Here is a 23,510-nt window from a genome sequence, read left to right as displayed (position 1 = left end):
GGGCTTTCTCTAGTTGTGGCGAGTTGGGGTTACTCTTCATTGCAGTGCATGGGCTTATCATTGCGGTGGCTTCTCTTGTGCGGGCTCTAGGCACCCAGGCTTTGGTAGTTGTGGCCCAAAGCCTCAGTAGTTGTGGCTTGGGGGCTCAGTAGTTGTGGCTCGTGGGCTCTAGAGAACAGGCTTAGTAATTGCGGTGCATGGGCTCAGGTGCTCCGAGGCATGTGCGATCTTCCCGGACCAGGGACAGAACCCATGTCCCCAACATTGACAGACAGATTCTTAACCACTGTGCCACCAGGGAAGTCTCTCTTCCTGCTTTTTGATTTTTGATTTTGTTGTTGGTGCTTTTGGTGTTATATCCAAATAATCATTACCAAAACCAGTGTCAAGGAGCTTTTCCCCTATGTTTTCTTCTGAGAGTTTTATGATTTCAGGTCTTATGTTTAGTTCTCAATCCAGTTCAAGTTAACTTTTGTGAGTGGTGTAAGATGGGGTACAGTTTCATTCTTTCAAATGTGTATATCCAGTTTTCCCAAGATAGTTATTGAAGAGACTATCCTTTTCCCATTGAGTTTTCTTGGTTTCCCTGTCAAATATTAATTGATCATATATGCATGGGTTTGTTTTGAGGCTCTGGTTCTGTTCTATTGATATATGTGTCTGTTTTAATGCTAGTACTCTACTGTTTTGATTACTATAGCTCTGCAAGATTTTGAAATCAGGAAGCATGATGCCTCCAGCTTTGTTCTTTTTTTTCAACACTGCTTTGGCTATTTGGAATCTTCTGTGGTTCCATACACATTTTAGTATTGTTTCTCTATTTCTATAAAAAATGTCATTGAAATTTTGATAGGGTTTGTATTGAATCTATAGATGGTTTTGGCTATTATGGACATTTTAGCAATATTAACTCTTCTAGTCCAAAAACATGGGATATATTTCCATTTATTTGCATTTTCTTCAATTTCATTCATCAATTTTTTATAGTTTTCAGTATACAGATCTTTTATCTCCTTGGTTAAATTTATTCCTAAGTATTTCTATTGTTTTTTATCCTATTGCACGTGCGACTGTTTTCTTTACCTCTTTTTCAAATAGTTTATTAGTGCATAGATGTGCATCTGATTTTTGTATATTGATTTGTATCCTGCAACATTCGTGAATTTGTTTATTAGTTTGAACAGTTTTTTGGTGGCATCTTTGGACTTTTCTATACATAATATCATGTCATCTGCAAACAGAGACAATTTTAGTTCTTCCTTTCTGATTTGAATGTCATTATTTTTTTCTTGCCTAATTGCTCTGGCTAGGATTTCCAGCACTATGTTGAATAACAGTGGTGAAAGTGAGTACCCCAGTCTTGTTCCTGATTTGAGAAGAAAAGCTTTCAACCTTTCATTAGAAATTCATTGATGCACTATCCTGGAAACATGTCTGATACATTCCACTAACATATATACCAAAGTATGGCTTTTGATTAACAGGAAGAAAAGACAACAATTCATCACAAAAACAACTTTTCCAGAATTCAGTTTTAAGTTCTAAAGGTACATTTTAAAGATAAAAAAGACAACCAAGATTCACCCTTAAAATTAAAATTTATATATATATATATATATATATTCCATTATTAACACTTTTTATGCCCTTACAATGCAAAAATTTAGAAACTTTTAAACTCTAGAAATTTTGACCAGTTTACCTATTTTGCCTTAACACATTCTAAATTCCCTTCTAAAAATCACATCAGTGTTCATAGTCCATTAGTCTAATGTGTATGGAGCAATTCTATCTCTTGTTTGGTAGTCTATTCTTGGAGCTGCCATCTGTGCTGGTGCTGCTGCTACTGAAAGAGCTGGAATCTGAGTCTGAATCAGAGGAGAAAGAAGAGCTTGTGGAGGTGGCTGAAGATGAGGAGCTTTCACTGGTGTCACTGTCCTCTGAGGAGAATGAGGTGGGTGTTTCTTGACTATCTGATGAAGAATCACTAAGTGAGCTGTCATTACCATTGCTATGGGGACTGGTTATCCTCTTACCTTTTTTCTTGGTCTTTCTACATTAGTTTTTCCAATGATTTGTTGTAACAATTATTATTTTTTTCTTTTAAAGATCTCTTTAATTCTGTTCTTCTTAAAGGCCTATGTAGGTATACTTTTTCCTGTGCATTCATAAATCCAGTGTCCAAATTCCAAGCATTTTTGATATTTTACATATATTGCTTATTTGCTTCAGTTTGTTTTCAGGCATGCATGTGGTCACCATCTTAGCTCTGCTGAGGCCTGTCATGCTGGTGGAGGATGCAATCTTTCATGACTCAGAGATCAGAGTTGATAGGGGATAGAGAGTGAAGGAAAAGAAGAATGAAAAAGAAAAGATATTGTGGTCAAAGGGAACATTTTGATATTCAGGTATTAAAGGAAGAAAAGATCTCAGTGATGAAGAGGTCAGTGGCTTCGCCATACTGCTGAGTGTCTGAAGAAGACTAGAAATGAAAGGTCCCAGAGTGAAGGGTGCAGAGGAGCTGGGAATCAGTATTGACAGTCACCAAGGACAACAGCATAAGACAGATAGCAACAGGTAATGGTGGCCCTGGAGCTTAAATGCTTTGAGGATATGGGAGAGTTTAGGATGCTGTGAGATGACATTGAGGTAGTTGGTGGGTGTGCTATGAGGCGCTATCGTCAAAAACTTGCGCAAAGAGTCCTGGAAAGGGCCATGTACAACTTGGATAAGGAAGAAATGAGAAGAACACAATGAGGCTGAGAAAAAGGATAAGGAATGTTGGAGGTAATGTCAATATTAATGTGTTACCATCAAGGAGTGGTGTGTGTGTGCAGAACTTGCCAGCCCCAGATTCTAGTTGGAGTATCAGCATCACAACGTGGTCATATTAGTTGGGACTGGAGTTTTAGATTCTTTGAGGCTTTAGGAAGAGAGCTGGAAAAGAGGGATCTGCTATCTTGAGTCTCTGAACATCCATTTTTAAAATGAAAAGTTGTGTTACTTGTTCCAAAGTTATAAAGAAAAATATTCCCCCCAAATATAATGGTTGTCATTCTTTTCTTAATCTTTTATTCTCTTGAAAATCAATTTGCCAAAGAATGAGATTAAGAAACATTAAATATATCTTATTATCAAATCAATTTTCTATACAAGCATACCTTGGAGATACTGTGGATTTGGTTCCAGACCACTGCACTACAGTGAATATCACAATAAAGTGAGTAGGACAAATGTTTTTTTTTTCCCCAGTGCATATCAAAGTTATATTTACACTATACTGTAGTCTATTAAGTGTGCAATTGCATTATGTCTAAAAAAGCAATGTACATACCTTAATTTTAAAATATCTTATTGCTAAAAAATGCTAAACATCATCTGAGCCTTCAGAGAGTAGTAATCTTTTTGCAGATGGAGGGTCTTGCCTCGATATTGATAGCTGCTGACTAATTAGGTGGTGGTTGCTGAAGATTGGGGTGGCTGTGACAATTTCTTAAGATAAGACAACAGTGAAATTGTCTGTATCTATTGATTCTTTCACGAATAATTTCTCTGTAACATGCAATGCTGTTTGATAGCATGTTACCCACAGTAGAATTTCTTTCAAAATTAGAGTCACACTTCTCAAACCCTGCCACTGTTTTATCAACTAAGCTTACATAATATTCTAAGTGCTTTGTTGTCATTCCAACAACCTTCACAGCATCTTCACCAGGAGTAGATTCCATTTCAAGAAACCACTTTCTTTGCTCATTCATTAGAAACAACTTGTCATCCATTCAGATTTTATCATGAGATTGCAGGAATTCAGTCCCATCTTCAGGCTCCACTTCTAATTCTAGTTCTCTTGCTATTTCTACCACATCTGCAGTTACTTCCTTAACTAAAGTCTTAACCCACTCAAAGTCATCCTTAAGGATTGAAATTAACTTCTTCCAAACTCCTGTGAATGTTGATATTTTAACTTATTCCTATGAATCACGAATTGTTCCAAATGACATCTAGAATGGTGAATACTTTCCAGGTTTTCTATTTTCTTTGTCCAGATCCATCACAGGAATCACTATCTGTGACAGCTTTAGCCTTATGAAATGTATTTCTTAAGTCATAAGGCTTGAAATCAAAATTTTTCCTTGATCCACGGGCTGCAGAATGGATGTTGTGTTAGCAGACATGAAAACAACATAAATCTCATCTCCAACAGGGCTCTGGAGAGACCAGGTGCATTGTCAGTAAGCAGTATTATTTTGAAAGTAATCTTTTTTTCTGAGGAGTAGGTCTCAAGGGTGGACTGAAAATATTCAGTAAAGTATGTTGTGAACAGGTGTGCTGTCATCCAGGCTTTGTTGTTCCATTTATAGAGCACAGGAAAGTAGAATTAACATAATTATGAAAGGCCCTAGGAGTTCCAGGATGGTAAATGAGCTTTGGCTTCAACTCCAAGTCACCAGCTGCAGAAGCCTCTAATGAAAGAGTTACACTGTCTTTTGAAGCTTTGAAGATAGGCATTGACTTCTCCTCTCTAGCTATGAAAGTCCTAGATGGCCTCATCTTTCTTTCTTTTTTTTTTCTGGGGTGTTTTTTGTTTTCTTTTTTTTTAACTTCTTATTTTTTATTTTTTACAATAAACTGCATATATTTAGAGTGTACAACTTGGTACCCCAATCTCCCAATTCATCCCCCCCCAACCCTCCTCACTTTCCCCACTTGGTATCCATATGTTTGTTCTCTCTACATCTGTGTCTCTATTTCTGCCTTGCAAACCAGTTGATTTGTACCATTTTTCTATAGTCCACATATATGTGTTAATATACAATATTTGTTTTTCTCTTTCTGACTCACTTCACTCTGTATGACAGTCTCTAGGTCCATCCACGTCTCTAAAAATGTCCCAGTTTCATTGCTTTTTACAGCTGAGTAATATTCCATTGTATGTATGTACCACATCTTCTTTATCCATTCATCTGTTGATGGACATTTAGGTTGCTTCCATGTCCTGGCTATTGTAGTCCTGCAATGAACATTGGAGTGCATGTGTCTTTTTGAATGATGGTGTTCTCTGGGTATATGCCCAGTAGTGGGATTGCTGGGTCATATGGTACTTCTATTTTTAGTTTTGCAAGGAACCTCCATACTGTTCTCCATAGTGGCTGTATCAATTTACATTCCCACCAGCAATACAAGAGCGTTCCTTTTTCTCCACACCATCTCCAGCATTTATTGTTTGTAGATTTTCTGATGATGCCCATTCTAACCGGTGTGAAGTGATACCTCATTGTAGTTTTGGTTTGCATTTCTCTAATAATTAGTGATGTTGAGCAGCTTTTCATGTGCCTCTTGGCCATCTGTATGTCTTCTTTGGAGAAATGCCTATTTAGGTCTTCTGCCCATTTTTTGATTGGGTTGTTTGTTTTTTGATATTGAGCTGGATAAACTGTTTATATATTTTAGAGATTAATCCTTTGTCTGTTGATTCTTTTGCAAATATTTTCTCCCATTCTGAGGGTTGTCTTTTCGTCTTGCTTATAGTTTCCTTTGCTGTGCAGAAGCTTTGAAGTTTCATTAGGTCCCACTTATTTATTTTTATTTCCATTATTCTAGGGGGAGGATCAAAAAAGATCTTGCTGTTATTTATGTCGAAGTGTGTTCTTCCAATGTTTTCCTCTAGGAGTTTTATAGTGTCTGGCATTACATTTAGGTCTTTAATCCATTTTGAGTTTGTTTTTGTGTATGGTGTTAGGGAGTGTTCTAATTTCATTCTTTTCCATGTAGCTGTCCAGTTTTCCCAGCACCACTTATTGAAGAGGCTGCCTTTTCTCCAATGTATATCCTTGCCTCCTTTGTCATAGATTGGTTGACCATAGTTTATCTCCGGGCTTTCTATCCTGTTCCATTGATCTATATTTCTGTTTTTGTGCCAGTACCATACTGTCTTGATCACTGTAGCCTTGTAGTATATTTTGAAGTCAGGAAGCCTGATTCCACCAACTCCATCTTTCCTTCTCAAGATTGCTTTGGCTATTCAGGGTCTTGTGCATTTCCATACAAATTGTAAAATTCTTGTTCTAGTTCTGTGAAAAATTCCATTGGTCATTTGATTGGGATTGTGTTGAATCTGTAAATTGCTTTTGGTAGTATAGTCATTTTCACAATGTTGATTCTTCCAATCCAAGAACATGGTATGTCCCTCCATCTGTTTGTGTTGTCTTTGATTTCTTTCATTTGTGTCTTATAGTTTTCTGAGTACAGGTCTTTTACCTCCTTGGTTAAGTTTATTCCTAGGTATTTTATTCTTTTTGTTGCAATGGTGAATGGGATTGTTTCCTTAATTTCTCTTTCTGATCTTTCATTGTTGGTGTATGGAAATGCAAGAGATTTCTGTGTGTTAATTTTATATCCTGCAACTTTACCAATTCATTGATTAGCTCGAGTAGTTTTCTGGTGGCATCTTTAAGATTTTCTATGTATAGTATCATGTCATCTGCAAACAGTGACAGTTTGGCTTCTTCTTTTCCAATTAGGATTCCTTTGATTTCTTTTTCTTCTCTGATTGCTGTGGCAAGGACTTCCAAAACTATGCTGAATAGTAGTGGTGAGAGTGGACATCCATGTCTTGTTCCTGATCTTAGAGGGAATGCTTCCAGTTTTTCACCATTGAGAAGGATGTTTGCTGTGGGTTTGTCATATATGGCCTTTACTATGTTGAGGCAGGTTCCCTCTATGCCCACCTTCTGGAGAGTTTTTATCATAAATGGGTGTTGAATTTTGTCAAAAGCTTTTCCTGCATCTATTGAGTTGACCATGTGGATTTATTCTTCAGTTTGTTAATATGGTGTATCACATTGATTGATTTGTGTATATTGAAGAATCCTTGCATTCCAGGGATAAACCCCACTTGATCATGGTGTATGATCCTTTGAATGTGTTGTTGGATTCTGTTGGCTAGTATTTTGTTGAGGATTTTTGCATCTAAATTCATCAGCAATATTGGTCTGTAGTTTTCTTTTTTTGTAGTATCTTTGTCTGGTTTTGGTATCAGGGTGATGGTGGCTTCATAAAATGAGTTTGGGAGTGTTCCTTCCTCTGCAATGTTTTGGAAGAGTTTGAGAAGGATGGGTGTTTGCTCTTCTCTAAATGTTTGATAAAATTCACCTATGAATCCATCTGGTCCTGGGCTTTTGCTTGTTGGGAGATTTTTAATCACAGTTTCAATTTCATTACTTGTGATTGGTCTGTTCCTATTTGCTATGTCTTTCTGATTCAGTCTTGGAAGGTTATACCTTTCTAAGAATCTGTCCATTTCATCCAGGTTGTCCATTTTATTGGCATATAGTTGCTTGTAGTAATCTCTTATGGTGCTTTTTATTTCTGTGGTGTCCATTGTAACTTCTCCTGTTTAATTTCTAATTTTATTGATTTGAGTCCTCTCCCTCTTTTTCTTGATGTGTCTTGCTAGAGGTTAATAAATTTTATTTATCTTCTCAAAGGACCAGCTTTTAGTTTTATTGATTTTTGCTATTGTTTTCTTTTTCTCTATTTCATTTATTTCTGCTCTGATCTTTATGACTTCTCTCTGTCTACTAACTTGGGGTTTTGTTTGCTCTTCTTTCTCTAGTTTCTTTAGGTGTAAGGTTAGATTGTTTATTTGGGATTTTTCTTGTTGCTTGAGGTAGGGTTGTATTGCTATAAACTTCCCTCTTAGAACTGTCTTTGCTGCATCCCATAGGTTTTGGATCATTGTGTTTTCATTGTTATTTTTCTCTAGGTATTTTTTGATTTCCTCTTTGATTTCTTCAGTGATCTCTTGGTTATTTAGTAGCATATTGTTTAGCCTCCATGTATTTGTGTTTTTTACAGTTTTTTTCCTGTAATTGATTTCTAATCTCATAGTGTTGTGGTCAAAAAAGATGCTTGATACGATTTCAATTTTCTTGAATTTACCAAGGCTTGATTTATGACCCAAAATGTGATCTATCCTGGAGAATGTTCCATGTGCACTTGAGAAGCACCTGTAATCTGCTGTTTTGGGATGTAATGTCCTATAGATATCTATTAAATCCAGCTGATTTATTGTGTCATTTAAAGCCTATGTTTCCCTATTAATTTTCGGTGTGGATGATCTGTCCATTGGTGTAAGTGGGGTGTTAAAGTCCCCCACTACGATTGTGTTACTGTCAATTTCCTCTTTCATAGTTGTTTGTATTAGCCTTATGTATTGAGGTGCTCCTATATTGGGTGCATATATATTTATAATTGTTATCTCTTCTTCTTGGATTGATCCTTCAATCTTCATGTAGTGTCCTTTCTTGTCTCTTGTAACATTTTTTATTTTAAAGTCTATTTTATCTGATTTGAGTATTGCTACTCCAGCTTTCTTTTGATTTCCATTTGCATGGAATATCTATTTCCATCCCCTCACTTTCAGTCTGTATGTCTGCCTAGGTCTGAAGTGGGTGTCTTGTAGACAGCATATATGTGGGTCTTGTTTTTGTATCCATTCAGCCAGTCTCTGTCTTTTGGTTGGTGCATTTAGTCCATTTACATTCAACGTAATTATCAATATGTATGTTCCTATTACCATTTTCTTAATTGTTTTGTTTTTGTTCCTGTAGGTCCTTTCCTTCTCTTATGTTTCCTGCTTAGAGAAGTTCCTTTAGCATTTGTTGTAAGGCTGGTTTTGTGGTGCTGAATTCTCTTAGCTGTTGCTTCTCTGTAAAGCTTTTGATTTCTCCATCAAATCTGAATGAGATCCTTGCTGGGTGGAGTATTCTTGGTTGTAGGGTCTTCCCTTTCATCACTTGAAATATATCATGACACTCCCTTCTGGCTTGCAGAGTTTCTGCTGAGAAATCAGCTGTTCACCTGATGGGAGTTCCCTTGTATGTTATTTGTCATTTTTCCCTGGTTGCTTTTAATAACTTTTCTCTGTCTTTAATTTTTTCCATTTGACTACTATATGCCTTGGTGTGTTTCTCTTTGGGTTTATCCTGCCTGGGACTCTCTGCGCTTCCTGCACTTCAGTTGTTATTTCCTTTCCCATGTTAGGGAAGTTTTCAACCATCATCTCTTCCAGGATTTTCTCAGGTCCTTTATCTCTCTCTTTTCCTTCTGGGACCCCTATAATGCGAATGTTGGTGTCTTTAATGTTGTCCCAGAGGTCTCTTTGGTTGTGTTCAGTTATTTTCATTCTTTTTTCTTTATTCTTTTCTGCATCAGTGATTTTCACCATTTGGTCTTCCAGGTCACTTATTCGTCTTTCTGCCTCAGTTCACCTGCTATTGGTTCCTTCTAGTGTATTTTTCATTTCAGTTATTGTGTTGCATATCTCTGTTTGTTTGTTCTTTAATTCTTCTAGGTCTTTGGTAGACTTTTATTGCAACTTTTTGATCTTTGCACCCATTCTTTTCTCAAAGTCATGGATCATGTTCACCATCATTATTCTGAATTCTTTTTCTGGAAGGGTGCCTATCTCCTCTTCATTTAGTTGTTTTTCTGGTATTTTATCTTGTCCCTTCATCTGGTACAAAGTCTTTTGCCTTTTCATTTTCTCTGTCTTTCTGTGGCTGTGATTTTCAGTTCCACAAGATGAAATACTGCTGATACTGCTTGATTCTGCTGTCTGCCCTCTTGTGGAGGAAGCTGTCTAGGAGGCTCATGGGTGCTTCCTGATGGGAGGGACTGATGGTGGGTTGGACTGGGTGGGTGGAGCTTAGTAAAACTTTAATCTGATTTGGTGGGTGGAGCTCAGTGACACTTTAATCTGCTTGTCTGCCAAAGGGTGGGGCTGTGTTCCCACCCTGGTGGTCGTTTGGCCTGAGGCAACCCAGCACTGGAGCTTACAGGCTCTTTGGTGGACTCTGGAAGGGCTCACACCAATGAGCACTTCTCAGAACCCCTGCTGCCAGTGCCCCTGTCTCCTCGGTGAGCCACAGCTATCCCCCACCTCTGCAGGCAACTCTCCAACACCAGCGGGTAGGTCTGGTTCAGTCTCCTGTGTGGTCACTGCCCCTTCCCCCTGAGTCCTGGTGAGCACACTTTTTTGTGTGCCCTCCAAGAATGAAGTCTCCACTTCTCCCAGTCCTGTGGAGGTCCTGCAATCAAATCCTGCTGGCTTTCAAAGTCTGATTCTCTAGGGATTCCTCCTCCCATTGCTGGACCCCCAGGTTAGGAAGCCTGACGTGTGGCTCAGAACCCTCAGGACTTCTGTGGTATAACTGTTCTCCAGCTTGTGAGTCACTCACCCAGCATTTATGGGATTTGATTTTAATGTGATTGCGCCCCTCCTAGCGTCTCATTGCAGCTTCTCCTTTGTCTCTGGATGTGGGGTGGTTTTTTTTGGTGATTTCCAGTGTCTTTCTGTTGATGGTTGTTCAGCAGTTAGTTGTAATTCCAATGCTCTTGCAAGAGGGAGTGAGCGCACGTCCTCCTACTCCGCCATCTTGATTCTTCCCTCTCATCTTTCAATAGAAGGCTGTTTTGTCTACATTGAAAATCTGCTGTTTAGTGTAGCCACCTTCATTAATGATCTTACCTATAACAGATCATCTGAATAACTTGCTGCAGCTTCTACATCAGCACTTGCTGCTTCATCTTGCAGTGTTACATTATGGAGGGGGCCTCTTTCCTTAAACCTCAAGAACCAGTCTCTGCTAGCTTCAAACTTTAATTCTGCAGCTTCCTCACCTCTCTCAGCCTTCATAGAATTGAAGAGAGTCAGGACCTTGCTCTGGATTAGGCTTTGGTTCAAGGGAATACTGTGTTTGGTCTTCTATCCAGACCACTACAACTTTCTCCATATGAGCAATAAAGCTTTTTAATTTTTTTATTATTCCTGTGTTTACTGAAGTAGCAATTTTAATTTCCTTCAAGAACTTTTCCTTTGCATTCACACATAGGCTAACTGTTTGGTGAAAGAGGCCTCACTTTCGGCCTATCTCAGCTTTTGACATGACTTCCTCACTAAGCTTAGTCATTTCCAGTTTTTGATTTAAAATGGGGGAATGTGTTGGACTTTCCTGGTGGCGCAGTGGTTAAGAATCCACCTGCTAATGCAGGGGACACGGGTTCAATCCCTGGTCCAGGAAGATCCCACATGCCGCGGAGCAACTAAGCCCGTGCACAACTACTGAGCCTGTGCTCTACAGCCCATGAGCCACAACTATTGAGCCCGTGTGCCATAACTACTGAAGCCTGCACGCCTAGAGCCTATGCTTCACAACAAGAGATGCCCATGCATCACAACAAAGAGTAGCCCCTGCTCACTGCAACTAGAGAAAGCCCATGTGCAGCAACAAAGCCCCAATGCAATAAATAAATAAATAAATAAATAAATAAATATATTATAAAATAAAATGGGGGATGTGCAACTCCTCCTTTCACTCGAACACTTAGAGGCCATTGTAGGGTTATTAATTGGCCTAATCTCAATACTGTGTCTCAGGGAATAGGGAGGCCTGAGGAGAGGGAGAGGGACAGGGGAGTGGCTAGTTGGTGGAGCAGGCAAAACACACACAACATTTATCGATTGGTTCCCACCTGATATGGGTCTGGTTCAGGGTGCCCCCCCAAAAAAATTATAATAGTAACATCAAAGATCATTGATCATGGATCACCATAACAAATTTAATAATAATAAAAAAGTTTGAAATATTATAAGAATTATGAGTATGTGACACAGAGACACTAAGTGAGCAGATGCAATTGGAAAAATGGTGCCAATGGACTTGCTTGATGCCGGGTTGCCACAAACCTCCAATTTGTATAAAACTCAATATCTACAACACAATGAAGTGAAGCACAGTAAAATGAGGTATGCCTGCACTTTTCAATTATTAAACTACTACATTTTCTTCTGAGTTTTGCTTCTAAGTTTTATTATAGCAACCACATTTTATGTAGTGGAAAGGTAGTGTTAGGGACGGAGAACGATATGCTTTTATCATGAACTCTTCATCTTTGATTTCAAAAACAAGCATCAAGACTTTAATCCAAGGATCCACAACCATACTTTCCCAACATCCCAATTTGCAGTATTCTCTTACATTAACCTGGGCATTTATGGACTTCTCATCTGCAAAAAGTAATTCTAATTTTGCCTATTTTCAGGAAAAAATCATTTCTTTATGTTTTAATTTCTAAGCAAAGCCAATGACAATGTAAATTAAGAATACCATATGAAAGCTGTTCCTTCTCAGTCTCTCCACTGGAGCTATGCTGTACGGAATCTTGCCAGATCTAGGTTCATGGAAGAGCACAATGTTTGTAGAAGAAGTAAAAGTACGAGAACAATACTCAGAGAGTTCTTTGGATGTGAAAAGGCTCAAACATAGTGAACTGTCTTATAGGTCCAAGGATCCAAACACAATGTGTCCCCAGCATTACAGCACTTTCCCCACAGGCATGGAATGTTCTGTTAGGCTCTCATTTTTTGAGCATTTAGGCTGGTCAAAAATCTCACGTTTATTTCAGTGAGAGTCATTAATAAAGGATTCTGGGAGATAGTTCAGCTCTGAGGGGGCTCCCGGGAAGCCATGGAATGAGGTGGTGAGGAGTGAGTCCTCAGACCAAACAGTTCTGGGTTCCATTCCCAGGTCTTCTTCCTGGGAATTCACAGAACAGGAATATAAAGACAGTTTCTACCTTGTAGAGGTGCCCACATCTAATCCAGTTTGGTCACATCAAAAGAATTAACTTCGGTTCTTGGAATGAACATTAAGTTTCAAAACTTTTTAAAAAAAGAACAATGATTTTAAAGGACATACTTTAAAGAAAAAACAAAACAAACAAACAAACAAAAACCCCCAACAGAACCAGAATGGTGTTGTAAGGTAGAGAGACAAAACACATCTAAAACAAATCAAGTCAAAGTCAAAGCTAAAATAGTATTCCCTGCTTCCAGACTTTGACCCACTGCTACTTAGAAATATAAATAACTCAGGGAAAGTGGAAGTAATGGGTCACTTCTCCCTGCACTTAGAGATACTGGCTTAGGGGAATATAGACCAAATTTAATATCTCCTTCAGAAGGACCCAGGAGTGTGCTTTTGTCCAATGTGGGAAATACAAATCATTAAATATGAACACAGGCACTTTTTGGATTGCTGAGCTACTGGCCAGCATGGGGAATGGAAAGTGACTGGAAGTTTAAGGGCAGGAATTCAACCCTGGCTCTGCTCCAGCCTAGGCTGAGGTCATATGAGATCTCTGAACATTGGTTTCCTCATCTATGAAATGGGGATGAGGATGATAAAAACATCTATGGCTAAAGTTAAGCTGAAAATTAAATAAGACAAACTCTAAAGTAGAAGGTATTATACAGATAATATAATATACAGATAATATATTATACAGTTAACTATTATAATTATTTTAAACTACTGAATTGAATTATCTACCTTAAAATATAGCCATTCTGCTTGCAACAAACAAGCAAGCAAGCAAGCAAGCAAGCAAACAAACAAACAAGCAAAAACCCCACAGACATTAAACCAGGGTGATAATCCAGGTCTTGTCATCAGTTAGTTGTGTGGCCTTCTACCAGTCATTTCATGTCTCAGGACCTCGCTTTCTCTTATTCTGATCTTCTCCACGCACTCGTAGTGCAGTTCTCATGAAATAAAAGACCAGACTTTGAAAACAAAGTACCTCACAAATATCAGACACAGTCATTAGCTGGGATAGTCATCAGGAGTGGACTTTACTGGAGTGGGACTGGAGCAAAGAATTCCTTTGTTGGTTTTTCTTGAACCTCTTTTATTGGAAAAGGAGTCATTTCCACCCTTCAAAATAATTTTATTTTTCTGAAGTGAACTCATATGTACTAATTCAAGAAAACAGTTACTGGAAATTTATGTGACTTGAAAAGGGAAGATTATAGTACCATCTCTTTCTTAGGTCTTGGAAAATTAAATTTAAAAGAATCCCTGCTATCTTTCCTGTGTGGAGTCACACTCAACACAAGGTTAGAACATAACTGCAGGGTATGGTTCATAAGAATGAAATATCGTTTTGTAGCCAGGCCACTGAAGCTTACTTTCTTGAAAAAAATTAGCCAAGAAAAAAATTACACATCTACATAATACTTGAAATAATTTTTTTTTATTGTATTATGTGATCCAGGGACCCAAAAATGTGTAAGAAGGAATTTTCCCAGCCTTTCTGTTATTTCAGCTTTAAGTAAAACAGGTTGAAAAACAGTAATAACTTTAAAAAATGAGACCTTAGAACTACACATGAAGAAATAAGTGGCTGTAGAAATCCCAAAGTAGTAGAATAAAATAATAAATACCATCTAGTCCTGAATTCTAAATAAATACAATAATAACTACACTCATTTTTCTTTCATTTTTTGATTTTCTCTTATTTTCTTGAGGAGCTTCATGGTGCTAAAATGGCATTTCTGTCTCAGTATCTACTTCTTCAATCATCCTCAGTGTTCATCTTTCTCAATTTCAATTAAATAGTACCTGGTGTTCAAATTAAGTTTAATTTTTTTTTTTACTGATTTATACATTTAAAATGTTCTTCAATAAAACAATTATGGTATTCACTTTCCGTGTTGTATATCCCCTTTATTTTGTATTCCATCATTTTGAGCATGCAACTTACTTCATACCATGATGAATGTTACCACAATATACTAGACTATAATTATCCCATAATTGACCAACACCAATGCTTCCATTCAATAGGATTAAAGAAAAATATGAACACACATACACACGTAAAAATGCACAAGTCTCTCTGTAAATATGACCCCAAGATTCAGAGGGTAAATTGGCAGATGGATTATATTGCAGTTACCCAGTTCTGTTACAGAGAAGCTAGAAGAACACAAGCAACCTATTAACTTTAAGGGCTATTTGGAGAGAGCCCTTGACAAAGCATTCATGAAAGACAGAATGGAAAGCAACCATGTCAGTCAATGGGCAACTATGACTTTACAAGAAAGAATGAGATAGGATTATGTCTGTTTAGAATAACCAGAATATTTAGGATTATGACTCATGCTGATGGGACAAAAACATTTATAAACAAAAAAATAAAATGTAATATTATTTCATTAAAATTAGTTTCGTAAATTTCAAATTTAAAAGAAAATCTTTCAAAATGCTTTCATTTTTATTTCTGAAATTTAAACTCAAAATATTTTAGAGAAAATTTAATTTTAGTTTTTCATCTTTGTAAATAGAGCAGAGCATTCCAACAACATGATGTGTGATCACTGAATTTCTGATAAGATGTTTTAATTCAGTTAAAAGCATCGTCAATTACCTAGTAAATACAAGGGACCAGGACAAGCACCATAGGATGTACAAATACGAGTAAGAATATTCTTTGCCCTCCAGAAGTTTATAAATTCAGAAGCTATTCCGTCATTTGTGTGAATTCTTGGCTTCTCAAGAAGACGTATATAAAAAGATTTCATCACTTTTCTTTGATTCTAACCATTTTTAAAAGTTTCTATTTTTTGTTGCTGTTTTCTTCTGACTAGTATGGAAGTAAAACACCATCACCACCACTGCCATCGCTAACATCACCCAGGTATCTAAGGTTTGTATTAATAAATACAAAAGATTCATCCAATTCTGATCCAGTCTTCAAAGACCTAATTGCATTCACAACTCGTAATACGGCAGTAAGCAAAAACCAGACATTATTCACAAGAGCCAAGGTCACCACTATTAATCCCAGCTCACTCTGTTTCTTATTTATGGGATAAACTAGGCATTATAGCTGAGTTATAATACTGCATGTTTTTCCCCAAATGGAATGCTGGTCTTGAGAAGTGCTTTTCCTTAAAAATCACTCTTAGAAAATGCTGTGTCCATATTTCTTAAAGTTTCACAGAGTTTATTAGCATGCTAAAGTCTCCTACAATAAAGAAGTCTATTTATCTTTGCTTAACCCAGCATTTTCTAAGTTGCCTTGACTAGGGAACTCCCCACTCCCACTCCACCCACTTAAGAACAGCTATGGAAATCCCTCAAAACTAGTAATTTCAGGAAGACGTTTTGAGAAATGCTGTTGACTCACAAGGGAAAGAATCAATTCAGATGGACATCACATCCTCCTAAAGCTGAAAAACCTGAATTATTCTGCCCTAGGAAGAGGCTGTGGTACCGTAACTAAAATGGTGTTTAAATTACACTGCCCCTTGACCTTCTTCTTGCTGAAGGATGTTTCGAAGATGTAAAATAGCCTGGACATGCGATGGATCTAGCTGGGGGACTCTCTGATGGTACCTCCTTTCCTCTAAGGTGCCCGAGGTTGTTCAGGACACTTGCATGGGGAGGCATACCCTGAAACAGTAAATACGGTAAGTCATTTGATTGTACAAAAAGCTCAAAGTTAGGCACAGTAAATTTTCCCTCAATAAGAAAACCATAGACACAGTATTAAAATAAATAACCAACCAATAATACATGATTTGGAGCTACTGGGCAAAAGCTACCAGTATTAAATAAATTTTAGTTCCCTTGGGCTAAAATTACTATCAAATTCTTACATTAGAAAGTCCTCCTAGCCTCGGACTCTGAGTTTCTGGTTTTTTGGGGCTGCTGGCCGCCTGCTCATACAGGGCTCACTGTTTGCACAAGATGGCAGAAATTCCTTGGGTAAAGGATCTACATTACGAAGAAAAGAAAGTGACCAAAATTTCTGCCAAAATGGTTCTTTCTCTTGATTTCTTATTCTGTTTTGTTTTATTTCCCTCTTTTTCTGCCAGCAGACTCTGCCTGGCATGATATACTTTTTAGCATTGAAATCCTGGCAAACACTATTAAAAATGTTTAAGCAATGCACAGTTATATAGAAACAAATTAAAACCAAAAAAATAAAAACAAAAACAAAACTAAGCCAACATTCCCCAAGTTCAGAAGCAGTTGCCAAGAAGGACTGATTGTATGTAATCAGTAAAGAAAGTTTGTACCAATTAGAGGGAAGAGAATTATCTTATTTCCTCAACTGCAAATGATAAAAAAGCCAAATCAGCACTCCTACATGACTTAGCTGTTTTGCTACCTTTAGGGTAAATGTATTTGGCATTTACTGGCTTCTCTCCATCTCTCTCACTCAAGGTACCAGAAATAAGGCTTTTAATGTAGACAAGCCAATATAGACAATGCCCAAGTAATAAAAACACGATCAGTTCTTGTCAAGTCTCTGGACAATTAAATGCCAAGCTTGCTCCCTTGTACTGCCCCATCTAAGAAGATAAATTTAATAAGGAGTAGAAGCAGTTTCTATTGAAAGGCCAAGAAAGACAAGTTGCATTAGTTTAAAAGGCTCACACAAAAGCTTAGGAAGCTGTTTTGAGAGACTTATGAGAGGTAGCCGGACAAAGAAAATACAGTGAACCTCAGAAGGCCCCTCTGCTTCTCTCTGGACATCTTTAACTAGCAAAGAAAGTTCAAGAGCCATCTTGGGGCTTCCCTGGTGGTGCAGTGGTTAAGAATCTGCCTGTCAATGCAGCGGACACGGGTTTGAGCCCTGGTCGGGAAAGATCCCACATGCTGTGGAGCAACTAAGCCTATGCACCACAACTACTGAGCCCGCATGCCACAACTAGTGAAGCCTAGAGCCCATGCTCTGCAACAAGAGAAGCCACCGCACCGAGAAGCCCATGCACTGCAATGAAGTGTAGCCCCCACTCGCTGCAACTAGAGAAAGCCTGAGCACGGCAGCGAACATCCAACACAGCCAAAAATAAATAAATAAGTTTTTTTTGTTTTTTTTAAAGAGCCTTCTTATCCCCTCAACCATATTGTAGGCAGTAACTAAGGGACAGCAAATCCCAGGTGCTGTCTCTGAGAGGCAGCTAGTGGATACCATAGCTGTGACTGTAGCACAAAATACCCTTGTGCTAAACCACTCAAGCCTTGCCCTGGAAACTCTCCTGGATAGCTTATGTCTAAGAATTACTTCGCTGTTATCTTGGAAGTGGTTATAAGAACACAGCACAGCTAGGAATGTAATTCAAAACTTTGTCCAATCTATCATCTATCTATCTATCTAGCTAGCTAGCTATCTAGCTAGCTATCTATCATCTATCATCATCTATCTATCATCTATATCAGTCTACCTAGCTAGCTAGGCTAAGCCCTCTGACCACTGACAGATTTAAGAAATGTCCAGTGAACACAGTGAGGCTATTCCCATGCTGACAGCTTCCTTGATGACAAGCAGTAATAGAAGCATACCTGGGACCTTTTGCTCCCTCATCACAGAATTTATTTCTTAAAGCATGATCCTTTCCTTAGGGGAAGGAAACATATGTAAACTCTGAGAGCAGGGAAGGCCTTTCATGTATCCTGTGCACAAAGACTCTATGTGCAGCTGCAGAATCAAGAAATTTACAGGAAGAGGACTTCAGGATGGCCACAGTGAAGGAAAGACTTTGTTTCAATAAATAGCCTCAAACTTGTGGATGAATGGGATTGCTAGTATTTATAGCAACTTTCTGATTCTATTACCAAGTGTAGCTCTCCATATGGATAATGTGCAGATACTTTTTGTTCCTGGTAATTGTAAATGTCTGGAAGAAATGGCTTCTTACCAGGCATCTGATTAGGTGAAAATTCCTTTGGGGTTCATCTAATCATGAGAAAGCATTGCATTAGTTATGAAACCAAGTTCAATTTCATTAAAAGAATTCTTAACTATCAGGTTAGGAAAAGTATCACTTTTTTATTGATTTTCTATAAAGTAATGTTTTCTTAAAACATATGAATACACACCCTTCCTTCCTTCCTTCCTTCCTGCCTGCCTGCCTGCCTTCCTTTTCTTCCTTTCTTTTTCTTTCTTCCTTTCTTCCTTTCTTCCTTTCTTCCTTTCTTCTTTTCTTCCTTTCTTCCTTTCTTCCTTTCTTCCTTTCTTTCTTTCTTTCTTTCTCACAGACTCAGGCAGAAAAAATCCCTTTAAACATGTATTTGAGCCGGAATAGAGCTTGAGGTCTCTAAGAAGAGTCAAGTAAGGGTATTTTCTTTTGGAACAATTAATAAGTCAAGAGATGTCTTTTTGAGTAAATTTAAGCTCATCTTGATTTTGATTTCTAGAGGTATGTCATACAAAACTTCCTGTTGTTAACTATTCCCTACCCTATCACAAAAAACACAGTCCTGATGATATAACTCAACACAAGCTTCACCAAACTGCAGCAAATTGGTGATTTTCGGCCCCTCTTTTGAAGACTGGTGTGAATAGCCACTGTATTTTCCTTCTTAAGGTCTTATTCAACATCTGTATTGTTTATGGGGACTCTCTTGCTATTGTTTTTTCACTTTTTTCTGTGAATTGAATTTTTAAAATTCATTATTCGGTGCTGTGTTTGATGTTTTCAGTAGTGCTGAGGTGAAAAAAAGTTAATTTTCATTTAAAAGACAGAATAAATACAGAAATATAGTTTAATGTGCTGAAGGGAAAAGGAAGAAATTAGTTGTCATGGAAATAATCTCTAGTCCACTAAGAATTTTAACTCTTTTAATTGAAACATTAGAAAACTTAAATGCATAATAAATACAACTATTTGATCATTTAAGGGGGGTCTCAATTTCTATCAAACATAACTGCTAAAATTGGTAGGCTGTCCATGACTTAGGACAGTCTCTGGGAGGAAGTATGTGTCAAGGGGAAAAACACAAGACAAGAACAATGACAATAAAATAGGTCCAAATAACCTATGTTAGTAGAGCCGATACTTCATATTTTTACTACATTTTATAGTTCATGAAGTGTCTTCCATTCAGTAGATTACGTAATCTTCACAGTTCTTTAAGGTAAAATTGTATTGTTCCTGCTGTGCCCTTGAGGAAACCACAGCTGGGAGAAATTAAGTAAACTATGGATTATTAAAAGTCCTGATAGATAATTATTTCTTCAATTATATTGTTAAGAACTGATGTTCTTAAAAGAAAATGCAAGAAGGCCAATGTCTCCTGTCAATCTATGAATTTTCAAAAAAAAAAAAAATCAGTTAAACTTTCAGGGATAAAAGCCCACTAAGGAAAAGGTAAACATGTAGCTGCTAATTAGATCTTCCACTGGGATAATTGCTTCATTTTGTTTCACTGGCCAATGTATTTGGCTTTTAAAGACAAGTTCTCAAACATAGAAGTCAAACTCAATTTTCAGAAAACTGGGCTACTGAGTTTTTTTTTTTTAAGTAAAACATTTCCTTCCTATTATATGAAATGAAGATCACGTTTCTGGAAAGTATGACATTATGGAAAGCCATTTAAAATAGATGACATTCAGAAAGTATATAAAACTTAGCTTCCTAAGTATTATAGAAAATATGAAATGAAATATAACATGAGTCCAACTCTACTATTCTCAACTTCAACCGGAAGTCCAAAGGCCGAAGTCTGGAAAGCAATAAAATTGGTCTATAATTCAGATAACAGAAAAAGATTATTTAGTGGTGAAATTTATATGACTAAATTTTAATTATATGTTTTATTTCAGTCATTTCCTTTAGATTTTTTTTATCCTCTGTTCAAAATGCAAAGATTTTAGCCAATTTTTTATTGTTTTAGTAATTTTCTTATTGTAGCATGTGCACTTCTTTGCACTTCTCTTTCTGAATATATAGGCCATTATCATTTGTCTAACTGCCGTTCTTACACATTAATTTATTTGAAATTTACTACATGTAAGATATATTTATTTTGTTTCATTTTTTCTAATCAAAGACAAAATATGGCTGGAAATTCATAAACCTGACTTTCATAGGACTAAAAAACTTCCAAAGAAATCCTATCTCACCCATGTCCGTCTCTGCCATTTATTAAGTGCCTACATCTTTCCTTACCCCTGGGAAACATTTGATCTGTGACTTTAACCTGAACTCGATTCCTGTCATACCATTTGAATTATCGTGTCTATTGATAAGCATAGCTAATCCTACTGGCTTGCTTCTTTCACTATTTGGAATTTTTATGAGAAATTCAAATAGTCATTTTCAACTCTAATATACTTCTTGTCCATAATGGATAAACTTGAAAGAACTGTCAGGTGACTTAGGAAAACATGGCATATTCTCAAATGAGGAGTCTGCTAACCTCTCATGTACAGATGACTTCTAGGAATGACCTAGCAGAACTCTTCCCTGTTTATTTCCCTAGGCAACTTACAGTAAGACCATGCAATCTATGTCCTCAGGAAATGATTCCTGATAAATAACTGAATTGGCTGAGAACTGAGGGATTAAGTATCAATGGGTAGAGATTTTATTGGAATGAAACTCTTTCTACATTGCACCATGACATTTCTCTGCTCTTGTAAGCAGATGACAGTGACCACAATTTAATCTTGGTGGCGTGGGTGAGGATAAGCCTCAGTTTTTGCAATGGGATGATGGGAAACTGCTTTGGCAAAATAGTAAAATGGAAATTGGTCTTGGATTCTGAAGCCCTAAGTGAGTTTTCTGACTGACATTTTATAGCTGCATGATTTGGGTTTATGTCTGTGATTTAGACTCTTTCCCTAAAAAAGAGGGCCAATGATCTCTCATTGGGCTGCTATGTGAACAAATTAAATGATTTATGTAAAACCACCCCCTCTTACACATTTACAGTGTGTGCATTAGATGTCATTATCTTCATCTCGAACCTGCCTCCCAGGAGTGGGGGCATGGGGGGGACCCTTGGCTGTGTCACCTGGACGACTGCAGGACCTCTGGGCACTGGTGCTCAGCTGGCTCTGCATCCTGATGGGCCCACGTCAGACTGATGCACCCGGCTCTGCTTCTCTCCCAGCTTTTATTCATTTTCCCCCAAACTGCTTTCTTCACTGCTCTCAACAACTTTCTACTTGCTGCCATCAGTCAAGATATCATCCATTATTTCTTCAATACTAACCCAGTGACACTCAAGACAACTTTCTCTTATAATGAGCGCTTTTTGGGTGTGAAGGATGAGTGACTATCTCTATTTCAAGGCAGTGAGAAAGTGCATGTTGAGAGCTCACTCCAAAGGTTGTCATCCTTCAAGATCCAGAGCAGATGATCTTACAGACACCTGAGTGGTTTTTCTTAAAGCCTCTCTGAAATGCCAACATCAAGTGGAATTCCAGGCCTGCTCAATCTAAATGTTTACATCTAAGGTTATAATAACATGGTGAGATGCCTGTATGACAGATCAAGGTGCTCATGGAATCCCCGTTATACTTCATAGCGTGACTAACTCTCTGGTTGATGGATAGACTGAGGGAAGAGACAAGGCCCGATTAATCACAGATGCTTTTTCTGAGACCAGGCCTCATAAAGTATTTTTTTTTTAAATACATTTCTTTCTTTCTTTCTTTATTGGCTACATAAAGTCTTCATTGCTGCATGTGGGCTTTCTCTAGTCGCAGAGAGCAAGGGCTACTCTTCATTGAGGTGCACGGGCTTCTCGCTGCAATGGCTTCTTTTGCTGTGGAGCACAGGCTCTAAGCATGCGAGCTTCAGTAGTTGTGGCACCTGGGCTCAATAGTTGTGGCTTGAGGGCTCTAAAGTACATTCTTAGTAGTTGTGGTGCATGGGCTTATTTGCTCCGCGGCATGTGGGATCTTCCTGGACCAGGGCTCCAACCCGTGTCCCCTGCATTGGCAGGTGGATTCTTTTCTTTCTTTCTTTTTTTTCCTTTAAAAAAATTTTTTTGGGGGTATAGTTGATATACAATATTGTGTTAGTTTCAGGTGTACAGCACAGTGAATCAGTTATACATATACATATATCCACTCTTTTTTTTTAAGAATCTTTTCCCATATAGGCCATTACAATGTACTGAGTAGAGTTCTCTGTGCTATACAGCAGCTTCTTAGTTATCTATTTTATATATATAGTAGTGTGTATATGTTAATTCGAAACTCCCAGTTTATCCCTCCCCCCATAACCTGGTAACCATGTTTGCTTTCTACATCTGTGACTCTACTTCTGTTTTGTAAATAAGTTCATTTGTATCCTTTTTTTTTTTTAGATTCCACATATAAGCAATATCATATGATATTTGTCTTTTTGTGTCTGACTTACTTCATTCAAGGTTCTTATGGCAGAGTGGTATTTGAGAGTCAGCTGTATTAAATTAAAGATGCATATTGTAAATCCTGGAGCAACCGCTAAAAACAAGCACACAAAAACAAAAAAGTGGTATATCTAATAAACCAACAAAGGACAAACACTGTCAGTCATTCTGTGTGTGGTGCGAATTCACCCTCTGCCATTGGCTTGCATTATACAAAATTCCCTGTGCGCTAAGCCCAGAGTGATAAGAAGTGAGACAGGTGATGACCTTCAGATTAAAAACCTAAATGAAGCTTTAAACACTAAAGCACTTGGAAGTGGAAATTTCCATCGGGATCAGCCTAAAGAAGTAAGTGAAATCTGTCTCTCACCTTTGTTATTACTGGTGGAGAGAAACTTTTGAAAAATAATAATTAAAAAATTTAACTTCTCGTTGCATTCCCACCTGCCCCCCAGAGCCCTCACACACCTCTTCTCATGGCCTTTCAGCTCCTTCAGCCCGTGCTTT

The 23,510-nt window shown here is 37.7% G+C and overlaps 1 pseudogene; it reads right to left on the bottom strand.

The window, feature by feature from the left end:
- Nucleotides 1-1,788: 1,788 nt before the first annotated feature.
- LOC130833997 (zinc finger CCHC domain-containing protein 10-like) lies at nucleotides 1,789-2,233 on the bottom strand (annotated as a pseudogene).
- Between the last annotated feature and the right edge of the window lie 21,277 nt (nucleotides 2,234-23,510).

Source organism: Hippopotamus amphibius, chromosome 12 (assembly GCF_030028045.1).
Source record: "Hippopotamus amphibius kiboko isolate mHipAmp2 chromosome 12, mHipAmp2.hap2, whole genome shotgun sequence".
Taxonomy (NCBI): Eukaryota; Metazoa; Chordata; class Mammalia; order Artiodactyla; family Hippopotamidae; genus Hippopotamus; species Hippopotamus amphibius.
This window is presented reverse-complemented; position numbering and strand designations above follow the sequence as displayed.